This window comes from Buceros rhinoceros, unplaced genomic scaffold (genome assembly GCF_000710305.1).
Source record: "Buceros rhinoceros silvestris isolate BGI_N320 unplaced genomic scaffold, ASM71030v1 scaffold22266, whole genome shotgun sequence".
NCBI classification, from domain to species: Eukaryota; Metazoa; Chordata; class Aves; order Bucerotiformes; family Bucerotidae; genus Buceros; species Buceros rhinoceros.
In genome coordinates this window covers 7,904-8,157 of record NW_010418381.1, presented here as the reverse complement: position 1 = coordinate 8,157, position 254 = coordinate 7,904, and positions in this window count along the sequence as shown.

The following is a 254-nucleotide window of genomic DNA, read 5'->3' as shown; positions in this document are numbered from 1 at the left end:
TGCGAGCTGTTACCTGGGGACAAGAAGATACACTGGGCAGAGCTAGAAGCCAGCATGTGCCAGGGGACCTGCTCTGTCCTGGGGCAGGGGGGGAAAGGGCTGGCAGGGACCAGCGTGGCAGTGATGGGCAGCAGCCCCGGCACCTTCGGGCTCGTGGAGAATCGCTCGCTGCCCGCAGCTGCTCCAGCACAGCTGGAAACACAAACACAACCCGGGGCAGACGCTGCCCGACGCGCTCGCTTCAGCCACAGTCA